The sequence below is a fragment of the Magnolia sinica genome, chromosome 1 (assembly GCF_029962835.1).
Source record: "Magnolia sinica isolate HGM2019 chromosome 1, MsV1, whole genome shotgun sequence".
NCBI classification, from domain to species: domain Eukaryota; kingdom Viridiplantae; phylum Streptophyta; class Magnoliopsida; order Magnoliales; family Magnoliaceae; genus Magnolia; species Magnolia sinica.
Window position 1 is genome coordinate 120,820,889 of NC_080573.1, and position 15,356 is coordinate 120,836,244.

The window sequence follows — 15,356 nt, forward strand, 5'->3', positions numbered from 1 at the left end:
TCAACGGTCAGATTTTTAAAAAGAGGGGAAGATGGAGAAACGCACTCTCCCTCTCCGCAATCTCTCTGTCTGCAACGACCGCCCTCCCTCTCTACTCCTCCCCAAAACGGTAGGGCTTGATCGCAATGTTTCCTTTTCTGCTTTGAAAACGGGAGTAGATTAGGTGTTACTCGTACGCATGCTCACCTGTGCACGTGCTCACGTGCGCTCCTTTCCACACGTGTCATGGGACTCTAATCCGAACGGTTCATGTGATGAAAAATCCCAGTAAACCAAGAAATAATTTTCAACCTGATCTAAAACTCCGGTGGGCCATAGAAAAGTAATATGAAAATAAAGGGAGGAAAATGTTTTCATTTGCCATGGCCCACGAAATTTTTGGATCAATGTAAAATTGGGCCCCTGTGGGTTTCATGGGATGCTTCATCACGTGGACCATTCAGATTTTGGACTAACATCACGTATTATGAGTTCCCAAGAAGTTCTCACAAGAACTCGTGCCAACGGCGCGGCTGAGCATTTTGATGGTAGGGGATTGCGTACTGAGTAAACTCCGTGGGATCCACCGTGATTTATGTATGTGATCCACCCCGTCCATCCATTTTAATAGTAAACTCTGTAAACGCTGTGGATGGTTTAAAGTAAGACATGTCCGGTGGTATATATACAATGGTACAATGTACACTCATTAGATGGCTGGTTTGCTTGATGGACGTTACCTTTATTCATATCCATTCATAATGCACCAGAAATATGATTGGATCACTAGAAGGTGGGTGCACCAACATCGTATACTACTGACATACTGTGTTGCTGCTGTCGTTTGAGAACAAACTGCCTATTTACCTTAAAAAATTCATATGTTTTTCTTAAATAAAAAACACTACAGAACAGTGTATACTTATTTTAGGATGATCCAAATCTCATGTGAACCCCACATAAGGAACAGTTGTGACTAGTTTAACGAACCCATGGGCTGTTTGCCTATTTCTAATGGTGTGGTCCACCTAAGATGGATTCTTTTTATACATTTATTTATTAATATATTAAGGTGGGCCACGTATGGATTCTTTTTATGCATTTATTTATTAATATATTAAGGTGGGCTAAACCGATCTTATCCTAAAATGCTCCGTTGGGTTCTTTTAATGCATTTATTTTTTAATTTTATTTAATTATTTTCATGCATTTGGATTCTAAAAATTGGACGGTAATGATAATTTTGATTTTGTTATATATTGACCATTTATGCTTAATGGTATGTATTTCATCCACTTTTATGTCCCACTTGATAATTAGTTTGGCCTAAGAATTAGTTTAAATATTTATTTTGATGGGCATAGTAAAATTACATATTTGATCCCATGCATTTTTATATGATCATGACATTTTGAAACAATTTCCTAATCAAAGTTCTGCTCATGTATATATACAATTTTTTACTTGTAAATAATTTATAGGTTACTCAAATAGAAAAACAAACTTATTTATAAGTGACGTACAGCTAACATCCAAACAGATTACCTTTAAGTGACTTACAGATTAGTCACTTACAGCTTGAAAGAATTTACAGGCATCCAAACAGGCCCTAAAGGAAAGAGAAGCTCCTTTGGCTTGTCGAGCATGACTTCACTACGATCCTGGAACCAATGACATATATGGGACCCTGAATGTACAGCCCACATTGAACCAAAGTGAATTGGCTAATGTACCTCACACTAGATATATAAGGAGTCTGGATCCTCTGTTTGCCAAAACCACAATTTTCCTGCTTGACATAAACACAAAGGATTCGCATTTATATATAAGTTATATAATTGTTGTATTGATGTTAGCAAGTTATGTGGATATGATAATGAGGTATGTGTTATATTCAAGCCGTTCATCCATTTGGCGAGCTCATCTTAAGTCTTGAGACAAAAAATAAGACAGATCTAACTATCAAGTGGACCACACCGAAAAAAGCAATAGGGGATTGAACATCTACCATTGAAACCCTTTTTGGGGTCATAGAAGTTTTGAATCAATATAAAATTTGTTTTTCCTCTTAATTCAGGTCTCTATGACCTTATGAACAGATTTGATGGAAAATAAACATTATGATGGACCCTACAAATTGTTTAACGGTGAAAATCATTATCTCAGCTGCTATTTGTGGTGTGGTCTAGATGATCTTTGGATATGATTCGTTTTCTGGATAATGCTCTAAAATGATCTCTAAAAATAGATGAACGGTGTCGATACAATAAATACATCACCGGAGGGCCCATGCAACTTTGATCTCCTTTGAACCGTTCGTACAACTCAATGCTCGAGGACTGCTCGTCGTCGCATGACACGTACCCACAGCAGCTATATAGCTGGTGTGTGGTACTGATCAGGGTCAAATATTGCATATCAGACCCCAGTAATTGTCTAAATTGACGTACATGATGAGGCTTAATGGAGTGTTTTACTCGTGTTTTTATTACAGGATGAAATCAGGAGTGTGTATTGAAAATTGATGTTAAAGGCATGGATTTTATGATCCAAAGTCTCCAGAGCATGGGATGGACTCCAGAAAACCAATAGTGAAGATTTTATACGCCTGGGATCTGAGGAAAGCACGATAAAGAGGCTCGAAAAGGGTTCAGAATGCAAGATCACATGTTTCCCGCCATCCGATCAACTCGAAACTTCATACACGTGATAGGGACCATAAATTAACCGTACATATTAAATTTCAGCCATTGACGATCTCGGGAAGTGGTCCAACGGACAGATCAGCCCATTAATCTTCACTTTGGGGCCCACCTGATATTTGGAACTGCTTCAAACTTGGTGTTGACCGTTGAAATTATATGACAAAGAAGATGGACGGATTGGATTTCTCGAAATCATCACAGTGGACCCCGTATGGGTGGCGTGTGTATTGAAGACACGTGTAGCCGCGCCGCACCCGACCGCTAAAACGCGTAAAAGATGGTTTGACCGACCTTCTTCAGCGAAAACGGCAAGTGCCGTTACAGCGTTCGCACCGCACCACCATCGGTTGCTGTTGTGCGCCCCATACATTGCCCAAACGGACAATCCAAGCCGTCCACCAGAATTCCAGTATCCCTATTGCCAAACTGTAGGTGATCGAATTTCAAAAGAGAACGTTTATGGAAATCTAACTGCTCAAAAACAGGTTGAACGGCAGAGAAAGATAACGGATGGGCCTCATCAAAAGAAGGTAAAAATTGTTTGTTCCTGACAGAAATCTCGTCCTCTATCCAATGGACGGACTGGATTTCCAAAAATAATTAGAGAATGGGCCCCACCATCATCGCAGCGTCGGTTTCGCGTCCGCGTAACGAACGGTCGCTGTCCGTTTTTGCGAAGGATTGTGGGCCCCGTACGTCACCCGTATGGCCGATCCGAGCCGTCCATCTTGTAGAGTGGTTCGAGAGCTTCAAAACCATGCTGATATTCTTCTCTCATGCGTGCACACGTGCGTGATACAGAGGCCACAAACAGGCCGTCTTGTGACGTTCAAAACTGATCTTTTTGTATTTTCTTCTCTGGGCCGTGTCAATGGACATTCAAAACCACCCATTCTTGACTGAAATTTCATCCTGAATCCAATGGACGGGGTGGATTTTCCAGAAAACACCTCTGTGGGGCCCACCGATCACGGCTGTAAAAATTTGTACTCCGAGTCCTTCTACGACTCTGCCACTGACCCCAGCCATCCAGCAGCTATAAAAGGGGAGTTTTGGACGTGGGAAAGACATTCAGAACCAGGGGATTCCAGATCTGGAGCAAGGGAGAGAAGAAAGAGAAGAAAGAGAAGAAAGAAGAGAGAGAGAGATTGTTTGGTTTGACGTTTCTTTTATGAATTTTATTTAATATTTTTTATGGATTTTATGGGTCACTAATCTCTCAGCTAGGGCTGAGATGAAGCCCCTAATTTGATTAGCTCTTGTATTGGTTGATTTACTTTGAATTTCAATTAATTTGTTTCTTTCTTTAAGTGGGCTTTATGGGTTTAAATTCTATACTTCTCCATCTATGAACTTGATTAAAGTATATATATGGATGTTGTTTGGATGCTTATTATAGGTACTTGTGTCTGATCAAGAACAAGTTTCCTATAGAGGAAGAAACAGGGTGCTTTAATGAATGTACATTCCATGTACCCGACCAAGGACATGGGATATGTCATTCATGGCATTGCTTAAAGGAATTAGACAGTCTGTATGCCCGATTAAGGACACAGATTGTGCTTTCTCTATACAAGTGGTATCAATCTAGATCAAGGTGAATCAACAGACAAAATAAGGGTTAGGATAATTAGGGGTGGATTCGAAAGTCCTAGTGCTCTCTCTCTGATTGAATTTTCTTCCCTGTTCTTAATTAATTGTTTTTCATAAAATTGTGCTTAGTAATTCATTCCATTATTTGTTGGATTAGTTAAGGAGAATCATAGATTTGAATTGTGACGACCAGTCCTCGTGGGAACGATGTCGTAATACGTCCGTATCTACATCCGATTCGTATACTTGCGAGTTTAAAAATCATTTAAATCATGTTGGTTTAAATAAAACATCAAGTTTTGGCGCCGGGGACTGTTTCGGTCCAATTAGATTTAAGATTCTCTCTTATCATAATTCATAGTCTTAGGTTTTTTACTACCTTTAGGTTAAATTTTTTTAGAAACTAACCTATTTCCTGTTTTGTAGGGACCTGACATAAACTACTAATTTGGTAATCTCTTTCCAAATTTTCTATTTTTTTTTTTTATTTCTATTTTTAGAATTAAGGTTTTATTTTTATTTTTATTTTTTTAGAAAGTTTCTATTTCTAGGCTATTTTATTTTATTTTTAGAAATTTCCTATTTTCTAATTCTAGATTCTGATTCTTCTTTCAAGTAACTTTCTATTTTCTAGTTTTAGAAATTTTTCCCTTTTTAGAAACTAACTTAGTTTTTAATTTCTAAGATTACAAACTTTCTTTTTTAGAAATTAACCGTTGCTTAGGATTTTTTTTTCTAGCATTATTTTAGGAATTTAATTTATTTTTATTTTCTTTTTGTTTACAGGAATTGAGGAAGGAAGCTGCTAAATAACATTGTCTTCAAAAGGAGGAGCTCCCTATTCTTCATACATCAATCATCTCCTTTTCCGGGTTCTTTCTTCCCATTCTTATTTACATAGTTTTAACTTGTTTTAGAATCTCTTAGTTTCTAGTTCTAGTTTTATTTCTCTTAGGTTGCATCTTAGTTTAGTTTTCTTTCTTATATTGATAACATAGTTTATGCTAGGACGTAGATCTCTGAACATAGAACTAGCACCGTTTGATCCTGAGATTGAAAGAACAATTCGTGAAAGATTGAGAAATAATCCTGTTGAAATGGCGAATGAAACTGAAGTTAAAGCTCTCAAAGATTATTCAGCTCCTGTCCAATTTAATGCGCCTTCATGCATAGTGTTGCCAACCACTACGGCAGCACACTTTGAACTTGAACCTGGAGTCATACAATTGTTGCCATCCTTTTATGGATTGGACAAGGAGGACCCATATCATCATGTGAAAGAATTCTTAAACATTTGCTCCACCTTTAAGTTCCAAAACTTCTCAGACGATTCGATCCGCCTACGCCTGTTTCCTTTTTCTTTGAAGGATAAGGCGAAAGCATGGTTGAATTCTCTAGAAGTTGGATCTATCACTACATGGGACCAACTGTCTAAGAAGTTCTTAAACAAGTTCTTCCCCGTTCACAAAACTAATGCCCTCCGTAGAGAAATTACTAACTTCACACAAAAAGAGGGCGAGCACTTTCATGAATGTTGGGAAAGATGGAAGGACTTGCTTCTTAAATGTCCTCACCATGGTTTTGAGAAGTGGCAACAAGTTCAATACTTCTATGACGGCCTGACACCCCAAAACCGTCGCATGGTTGATGCCACCAGTGGAGGGTCATTCATGACCAAAAGTGATGTCGAAGCGTGGAACTTCTTTGAAACCTTGTGCGAAAATTCCCAGAAATGGGATTATTCAAATAGAGGTGACAAAAGTCCCCAACCACAAAAGAGAGGTGGTATATATGAGATAGGAGTCATGCCGGATCTTTATGCCAAGCTTGATAACCTGACAAAGAAAGTTGATGCTCGGTATTAAATAGTGGACCACCACAAACAACGTTCAAGTCGAGGCATATGCCACATGTTCTAGTCCCGCCCATCCTATGCAATCTTGTCCATCTGGTGCAGCATTCCCAGAACTTCTCTCTGAACAAGTTCATGCTATGAACACTTTTCAAAAATCTGGGAATGATCCTTACTCGAACACATACAACCCAGGGTGGGCTAGACATCCAAATTTCTCTTGGACAAAAGGACCACAACAAGGAGGACCATCTGGAAATCCTCCCATGCAACCGCACCTCCAAGTTGGCAGTCAACAACCTCAACAGTTTCCACAATATCAACAACTGCCTACACAATCAAGGAAACCATCTCTTGAGGATACACTCCATCTTTTGATGCAGAGTTCTCTCCAATTCCAAAAAGACACCCAACAAACCTTACTGGCCAACCAGCAAAGCTTACATGCAAATGCACAATCCATTGCCAAGCTGGAAGTACAAATGGGTCAACTAGCTGCCACATTGAGTGAGAGAGAGAAGGGCAAGTTCCCTAGCCAACCTGAGGCTAATCCAAAGGGACAGTATGAGATTGACTCTAATTCCAACCAAGGGCAATATCATGAACAGGCCAAATCGATCACTACCCTTAGGTCAGGCAAGCAGATTGATAACAGAATAGAGATGCCTGGGGATGAATCAAATTCTAAAACAGAAGATCAAGATGAAGCAGAGAGCCATACCAATGCATCCAAAGTCCAAAAGCTCTCTGACTCTCCAAGAGCCACTAATGTGCCACCTTATGTGCCCAAAGCACCCTTTCCTCAACGTCTGGCACCAATAAAGAAAAGAAATAACTTTAATGAAATCTTTGATGTGTTTCAAAAAGTGCAAGTCAACATCCCGTTGCTTGACGCTATCAAGCAAGTCCCTGCTTACGCTAAGTTTCTTAAAGATCTATGCACTCAAAAGCGTAAGCAGAATGTTCATAAGAAAGTCTTCCTTGCAGAGCAGCTCAGCTCCATGATTCAACATAACACCCCTCCTAAATTTAGGGATCCAGGAGCTCCCACCATTTCTTGCGGCATAGGAGATCATAAGATCGGGAAGGCATTACTTGATTTAGGGGCGAGTGTCAATTTGTTACCATATTCGGTTTATGAGCTAGGACTTGGTGAGTTGAAACCGACTAAGGTAACATTACAACTAGCCGATAGATCTGTCAAGGTGCCCGGGGTGTTATTGAAGATGTGTTAATCCAGGTTGATAAATTTTATTTTCCAATGGATTTCATAGTTATAGATACTCAGCCTGTCCAGAATCTTCATAGTTAGATTCCAGTCATTTTGGGTCGTCCATTTTTGGCCACATCTAATGCTATTATCAATTGCAGGAATGGAGTTATGAAATTGTCCTTTGGTAACATGAATATTAAACTCAATGTTTTTAATGCAGGACAACAACCCTCAGATTTGGATGACATATTTGAAGTGGACATGATCGAGAGCCTTGTGCAGGACTCCTTCCGTACATCTTTTGAAGATCCTCTTGAGACCTGCTTAGCACAATCGAGCATGGATTTTGACATTGATAGTCTCATCCATGAAGTCAATGCATTGCTCGACTCTACTCCTATATTGGAGACTGAAAAATGGAGAGCGAAAGTGGAACCTCTTCATCCCTCTGAGACTCTTCCTGACAGCACAGTTTGTAACTCTGAGAAGACAAAGGCGAGCAGGCTGCTTAATGTTCTTAGAGCATATAAGGCAGCAATTGAACGGAAGATAGAAAAAATCCAGGGAGTATGCCCCACTGTATGGATAGATCATGCTGTGGTAATATCGCATAACATGCAAAGGAAGCGTGATCCTAACATAGAAGAAGTCGTTCGAGTAGAAGTCCTTAAATTATTTGACGACAGTGTCAGTTGCCTTATTTCAGATAGCACAGTTCATGGGAACTCACATCACTTGTCTGGGATTGGTTAATGAAAGTGTTAAGTTAGTTACTTCAATGTTTGTGGGTAACATTACTGCAAGCCCTCACGAGACTACAACTCGTCCACTAGGGGTAACCTAGGGGTTTAAAGGCTGATTGCATGCGCTAAATGCAATCGAGAGCACCTGCGAAAGTGGTATAGGTAGGATCTTCTTTTGTTTTTCTTTTTGTTATTTTTGCTTATGTTGATTTCTCTCTTGTGCTAACTCGCTTTTACGTTGAAATTTTTCACAAATTTTAAGAAAGCTTCTTGATTCTCCATCCAGGTATTATCTTTTCATCACTCATCTTTTATTCTCGTTGTCCCATGTGCATTGCTTGTTTATTTCTTTTACATTGAGGACAATGTAGATTTTAGGTTGGGGGTGGGCGATTAGGGTACCTAATCAGTATTTTCTTGGTCTTGAGCAAAAATTTGTGGAAATTTTAAATTTTTTTTTTGGAATTTCTATTGAATTCAAAGTGATTTTGAAGGATAGTGTGATTTTAACATTATAAGATTTGTGATGTTGTTAACTTATGACTCTTGGATTCGGCCATCTGCATGATTTCACAGTCAATTTTGAATTGTTAACCCATGATTAGAAGTTGTAAAACATTGATTGAGCCATGATTTCACATATCACATCTCGCTTACACATTAGGTTTTGGTTCGATAACTGAATGATTAACTTGGTAAAAAGAAGAATTAAAAGGCTAACTCTTCACCATAGGTTTGCTCCCTATAGGTGTAGATTTGATTTTCCATAGTTGACATATAAATAAAAAAAAAAATGAATGAAAAGTATGGCGACGAGTTTTCACCATAGGTTTGCTCCCTATAGATGAGGATTTGATTCCCTTCCTTGGCGTACTGTTCATAAAGAAAATCAAAAATATGAAGGCTGAAAGGTTAAGCTACAATGCTAGTGTTGGTTGTCAGGAATTCTGTTGTTAATTACCAATTTTAGCATGAAATTGATTATTGGAACTCTTAATGATTGTAAGCTGAGATTATACTATACACCTGTGGAACTCAATGTTTAGGAATGTTCTAATTAATGGATTAATATGTTGAACTTGATTATGAAGTTTACTGTGAGCTTGATTTCAGGAGAAAATTCTACTTACCATTCATGAATCTTAGAATTTTCACATCTCAGCTATCTGTTCACAAGTCACTTGAGTTTACAGGAATCGTCTTTTATTTCTAAAATTATTTTTCGCATGTTTTGCTCGGGACTAGCAAAATGCTGGTTCGGGGTTGTGATCAGGGTCAAATATTGCATATCAGACCCCAGTAATTGCCTAAATTGACGTACATGATGAGGCTTAATGGAGTGTTTTACTCGTGTTTTTATTACAGGATGAAATCAGGAGTGTGTATTGAAAATTGATGTTAAAGGCATGGATTTTATGATCCAAAGTCTCCAGAGCATGGGATGGACTCCAGAAAACCAATAGTGAAGATTTTATACGCCTGGGATCTGAGGAAAGCACGATAAAGAGGCTCGAAAAGGGTTCGAATGCAAGATCACATGTTTCCCGCCATCCGATCAACTCGAAACTTCATACACGTGATAGGGACCATAAATTAACCGTACATATTAAATTTCAGCCATTGACGATCTCGGGAAGTGGTCCAACGGACAGATCAGCCCATTAATCTTCACTTTGGGGCCCACCTGATATTTGGAACTGCTTCAAACTTGGTGTTGACCGTTGAAATTATATGACAAAGAAGATGGACGGATTGGATTTCTCGAAATCATCACAGTGGACCCCGTATGGGTGGCGTGTGTATTGAAGACACGTGTAGCCGCGCCGCACCCGACCGCTAAAACGCGTCAAAGATGGTTTGACCGACCGTCTTCATCGAAAACGGCAAGTGCCGTTACAGCGTTCGCACCGCACCACCATCGGTTGCTGTTGTGCGCCCCATACATTGCCCAAACGGACAATCCAAGCCGTCCACCAGAATTCCAGTATCCCTATTGCCAAACTGTAGGTGATCGAATTTCAAAAGAGAACGTTTATGGAAATCTAACTGCTCAAAAACAGGTTGAACGGCAGAGAAAGATAACGGATGGGCCTCATCAAAAGAAGGTAAAAATTGTTTGTTCCTGACAGAAATCTCGTCCTCTATCCAATGGACGGACTGGATTTCCAAAAATAATTAGAGAATGGGCCCCACCATCATCGCAGCGTCGGTTTCGCGTCCGCGTAACGAACGGTCGCTGTCCGTTTTTGCGAAGGATTGTGGGCCCCGTACGTCACCCGTATGGCCGATCCGAGCCGTCCATCTTGTAGAGTGGTTCGAGAGCTTCAAAATCATGCTGATATTCTTCTCCCATGCGTGCACACGTGCGTGATACAGAGGCCACAAAAGGGCTACCCGGCGACGTTCAAAACTGATCTTTTTGTATTTTCTTCTCTGGGCCATGTCAATGGACATTCAAAACCACCCATTCTTGACTGAAATTTCATCCTGAATCCAATGGACGGGGTGGATTTTCCAGAAAATACCTCTGTGGGGCCCACCGATCACGGCTGCGAAAATTTATACTTCGAGTCCTTCTACGACTCTGCCACCGACCCCAGCCATCCAGCAGCTATAAAAGGGGAGTTTTGGACGTGGGAAAGGCATTCAGAACCAGGGGATTTTAGATCTGGAGCAAGGGAGAGAAGAAAGAGAAGAAAGAGAAGAAAGAAGAGAGAGAGAGATTGTTTGGTTTGACGTTTCTTTTATGAATTTTATTTAATATTTTTTTATGGATTTTATGGGTCACTAATCTCTCAGCTAGGGCTGAGATGAAGCCCCTAATTTGATTAGCTCTTGTATTGGTTGATTTACTTTGAATTTCAATTAATTTATTTCTTTCTTTAAGTGGGCTTTATGGGTTTAAATTCTATACTTCTCCATCTATGAACTTGATTAAAGCATATATATGGATGTTGTTTGGATGCTTATTATAGGTATTTGTGTCTGATCAAGAACAAGTTTCCTATAGAGGAAGAAACAGGGTGCTTTAATGAATGTACATTCCATGTACCCGACCAAGGACATGGGATATGTCATTCATGGCATTGCTTAAAGGAATTAGACAGTCTGTATGCCCGATTAAGGACACAGATTGTGCTTTCTCTATACAAGTGGTATCAATCTAGATCAAGGTGAATCAACAGACAAAATAAGGGTTAGGATAATTAGGGGTGGATTCGAAAGTCCTAGTGCTCTCTCTCTGATTGAATTTTCTTCCCTGTTCTTAATTACTTGTTTTTTCGTAAAATTGTGCTTAGTAATTCATTCCATTATTTGTTGGATTAGTTAAGGAGAATCATAGATTTGAATTGTGACGACCAGTCCTCGTGGGAACGATCTCGTAATACGTACCGTATCTACATCTGATTCGTATACTTGCGAGTTTAAAAATCATTTAAATCATGTTGGTTTAAATAAAGATACACTAACCAATCTGCTTCCACATGAACTATGCATTGTATATCCACGCCGTCCATCTGTTTTGCAAGCTTATTTTAGGGCATAGTCTCAAAAATTAAGCAATAAACATTTCAAGTGGATCACACTAGAGGAAATGGTGATTATTGACCATTAAAACCTTTTATGGGCCCAAAAGTTTTGGATCAAGCTGATATTCGATTTCCTTTTTGCTTCATCCAAGTCTCTGTGACCTTATCAACAGGTTGGATGGGAAATAAACATCATGGTGGGCTATAAGAAGACCTTATCAGTAGGTTGGATGGGAAATAAACATCATGGTGGGCGCTAAGAAGGCTACAACGGAAGGAGTAATCGTCCTAGCTGCTTTCTGTAGTGTGGTCCACTTGAGGTTTGGATCTGGCTCATTTTTGGACTCATGCATTGCAAAATGGATGAAAGGTGTGAATATAACGCATACATCATACATCATGGTGGGGCCACAGAAGTCTGTGGTCTGTGGCACACCACACAATCTGCTTCCCCACAAACTACAAACCATCCAAATTTTGGGTCCCATATTGTAGCACATTACTAAACCATCCTGATAAAGAAATCCTAACCATAAATTCAGGTCGGGCCTATTTCTTTATCACATGGATCGGGCCAGGCATGCTGGACTCAGTACCGAGTCAAGTTGAGTTCAAGTCAGGCCTATTTCAAAACCAGATCGAGTCAGGTCAGCTCTAACTCGGTCCGACTCCACTCGATGCCCAGCTCTAATCCTAACCATAAATTCTTGGACTTTTTGTGCATTGTTAATGGTTGATTTTTACAAACATCTGATTGGTGCGAAGTTCATTTGAACCACCTCTCATCTCTACTCGTGGTAAGAAATTTTACTTATTTCTACTATTGTATTGCCAAAAGTGTCACATGACAAGCTGAGATTTTCGATGACAACCCCAAGAACAAGAACTAGCTCTGTCCAGGATTTAGAGTCGGGACCCACAGATGGAGCCCATCAAGTCCAATCAGGATTGGATCCTACAGTCCAATTACTAAATAGATTAGATCTGGGCATGATCTGCCACAATCAGACCCCATTCACACCCACAGACATCAATGGCTGGGTCAGTTGCATGCAATCCAACGGTGGCCGGATGAAATGCTCTATCTTCTCATGCGACAGAAGGATTTTATCAGGCTAGCCTCTGAATCTGCATGGCCTGGATGCATCTGTGCCCATGGCGCTTTCATGTTTGCAGTCCCATGACCAAATTACAACCGGCAATAGCATTTCACGTCCAAGCAGTTGACAAGGATGGTGCTCTCTCCTTTTGTGGTTGAGTCAGACTGTTGGTTATCCATCGATTCCTGCAGTGTGGCCCACCTGATGAAAGATCAGCAGCTTTCCTGCAATGTGGCCCACCTGATGAAATATCAGCAGCTTTCCTGCAATGTGACCCACCAGATGAAATATCAGCAGTTTTCGATGGGGAAGATGGTTCAGTACACGTTTGGACAAATATGGTCCAGATTTTGAAGATCACAGGCGGAAAATTCATTAAACAATATTATCTTGAAAATGTTATGATATTTTCAAAATCTAAGATGTTTTTAGTTTTTAGAGATTTTATTATGAAATTATCACAATTTTAACTAACAAAAATTGAAAACTTCAGATAAATTCATTTTTACCCATACTTCAATCTGAGAGATAATCGAGTGCTCTCCGAGTACCGTAAGTTAGAGTACCGCTCCTGTTGCATTGGGACACTTGGACCATCCAATCCATTGATCTAGACTGACCGCGTATTAGGTTCAACATACATCTCATGGACTACCATGCAAACATCACACCAGTAAAAAAAATATTAAATATTTGACCAATAGCCTTTAATATGGACGGACAGGATCTTCCAATCAACAATTTGATCCATCTATTTCTTAGGATCCATCATGGATTGCCTATGATTCTAAAGAATCACTTTTGTCAAGCAATTGTAACCATCCATCCATAGCTTGGAAAAAAGGGATGACCATAGAAAATAATGCTGAATGAAGGATGGAACTAGGGGCACTTTTAACTTATAGTGCACTCAGAGCATCAGAGCATTTCTCTTTTAATAATTTACTAATTCATGATAAATATTTTTAATATTTTATTTTCATCGAGACTTTCCCAAGAATACTGTGAAAAAATGTTAAAAATTGAAAATCTACCCCCAAGAACTTCCCATGCCAAAAGCAACAGTTGTCAGTGACTGCTAACACTCAGTGGCTTGACTCAAAACTGGGCCAAGTCAACTCAACTTGCCAGCAACCGTGACTTGGTCAAAACTCAATAAGTCTGGTCGAGTCAGCTCAAAAACTTGGCATGACTTGGCCGAGCCACTTGCCCAGTCGACTGTATTTTTATTAAGAAAAATGAAATGCATTTAAGAGGAATCGAACAGGCACAATGTTAATTTGTGTTCTGTTTTAGTTATTTTATTTATTTTACCTCTTTTAGAAAGTTCTAAAATTTCACTCCCAAACCCATACTCGAAAATTTATCAGCAATATCAAGTCAAGTCACATAAAGACTTGATCAAGTCTTTGAGTTTACCCAACCCAGCTAGACATCAAGTCGAGTCGAGTTTTTGAGGTTTTCAGATACGGTGGTACCTAGCCTATGGGTGATCAGTTCTCTATGGCCAAGGAAAGATGGCTAAAAACACCAAGGTCTACATTCAAAATGCACCAGCAATGGGATGTACATACCGTCTTGATTATTGGCCCAGGCTGAATACATCTCTAATCCAAACGCAATCTGGCTGAAGTTAAAGAATTCTCTGATCAGCTTGGATTTTGGCCGAGTTGATTAAGCTGGGTTGGGTGCTGACGTTCTTCATCAAATCCCACTTTTCATCAGCCCTGCCAAACCCAAAAAAAAAAAAAAAAAAGCAAACCAAATGACTAATATTCAAGTCAGGTCCCAGTTTTCTAACATTAAATCCTGTTATTGCCAATGCCAAAGGATTATGATGGTCACAAGCTCAAGGTAGAGGAGAAACCATACAAAATGTGCCATTCTGATTTAGGGAGAAAGCTATAGAACTGTACATCATATACAAACACTCAACCAAATAATATCTACAGTGCACTCAGGTTTTAGCTTGTACAAGTGAAAAACCTTCCCCAAGGGAAAATCCTTACCCTTCAATTGGTGGCCAGAAAATAGAAGAATGATGAAAAAATAATTAAAAGGTCCGATTTCAACCCCAAAAAAGTCAAAGATTCAGCGGGTAGGACCTTCCAACCACGCAGTCTTTTCGTGGTGAGTCACAACACTACCTTGGTCACTGAACCCCATTTGTATAAAACAAGAAACCTGAAATATTATCGGGCCAAGCATTGTCTTATAACTTATAAATGTTAATCAGACCACTGAAAAACCTGGCCCATCGACTCAAAACTCGGCCAACTGATCATAGCTGCCCATCATCCAAAAACCCAAAGACTGTTTGAATTGGGCCTGAGATTTTGAAGAACAAAATCCCTTTTGAGCTCAGTTGGAGAACAGTTACACATGGGTGCAGGCACTGTCATCATTTCTACATCCTAAAACATCAATGACATCCTTACGTCCAAACATCAAGAACTCTTCTGTGTTTAACATCTCATACATTCCAGAGATCATTTATTCTAAATATAAAATAAATGCCTCAACATTGTATAATTTTGAAAGCAGGGAAAAAAAGGATTGAATAAAAATTAATGAAACTAATGTTACATATATTATGAGATGAAATAACATTTCTCATGCAGGAAGGACCACTAAAATAGAA

General features: G+C 39.5%; 1 non-coding gene across 1 annotated transcript; it reads right to left on the reverse strand.

Annotated features, from left to right (window-relative positions):
• Positions 1-5,752: 5,752 nt before the first annotated feature.
• LOC131221970 (small nucleolar RNA R71) lies at positions 5,753-5,859 on the reverse strand. The gene has a single exon (XR_009159695.1). It is a non-coding gene; the product is annotated as a small nucleolar RNA R71 (small nucleolar RNA).
• Positions 5,860-15,356: the final 9,497 nt, after the last annotated feature.